Raw genomic sequence first — 1,119 nt, 5'->3', positions numbered from 1 at the left:
TTAGTTTCACAATATTGGTAGAATGAAGTACTTTTTAATATATTTTCTTTTGAATTTTGAAGGAAAAAATGTGAATCCTGGTGAAACTTTATTTGTTTTTGCATAAAAGTTTCAAATCCTAATGAATCTCTCAAAAAATTATTTTATTAAAGCATATAAAATTTCGACGCCAATATAAAATTTTAGCTTTTTAACGAAATTAACTTGAAAACATTATCCATGTTTGGAGGCTTCCGAAGGTGGGAGCGGTGACAATGGAATGTAAAATGCAAAAAAGCAAAGATTGTGGGAGTGGTGATTATGGAGCTCATTGGCATGAAAGAATGGAGGGAAAGTGGCATGGTGTCCTCTCCTGGAGGGTGAAGGTCCTACAATCTAGTCAAATTGACGCTTAACATTGGCCAAAAGTCCAATATTAGTGCCCATATCCCTACTTCCCACTATCTAGGCAAAGAAATCGGTAGTGTACGTGAGAACTGCAAAAATTTGATGTTCCAATGAAATAGTGTGGGGTTTTCGATGGCGTGTGAACATTCTCTAACAAAATCCAATGATTCCATCGGATTGGCACCACCATTGCCCCCCCTCCCACTCCCCTCTCCTCGTAGTGTTGGCATCACCATTGCCCCCCCTCCCACTCCCCTCTCCTCTTAGTGCATCAACCAACCCCTCCCCTCTTTGTCAAGGTCCGCGGTCGGCTGGAAATAAATTCCTATCAATTGATTGTTGGCACTTCCTTCGAGAAAGACACAATCTATGAATTATACATCAACATCAAAACAAAATTCGCTACTTGATTCATTGGCTATTGGAAGTATGTTCGTGTGTCACTATCACCTTGGAAGATGATGGAGGTAAGTTCTGTTGTGACTGCAAAGCCTCCCACAGAGCCCTCAATGTAGGTAAATGCCCAAGGGAGGCTTTTCCCTTATACTTAATGAGGGTTTCCCACCCTCACCTTTACTCCACATGCCCCTCCCCTCCCCCTTCACATTTGCTCCAACTACTCAGCATAGTCCCCTTCACCTTTGCCCCACCTCCCCCTCTCCTCTCCTTGTAGTGCCTCAACTCTGCAGCTCTCCTCACCACCTCCTCCTCATGGCTACTCTCTTTACCTAT

This window comes from Dipteris shenzhenensis, chromosome 12, assembly GCF_047967505.1.
Source record: "Dipteris shenzhenensis isolate YYH24624 ecotype China chromosome 12, Dip_SZ_1.0, whole genome shotgun sequence".
Classification (NCBI taxonomy): domain Eukaryota; kingdom Viridiplantae; phylum Streptophyta; class Polypodiopsida; order Gleicheniales; family Dipteridaceae; genus Dipteris; species Dipteris shenzhenensis.
This window is presented reverse-complemented; position numbering follows the sequence as displayed.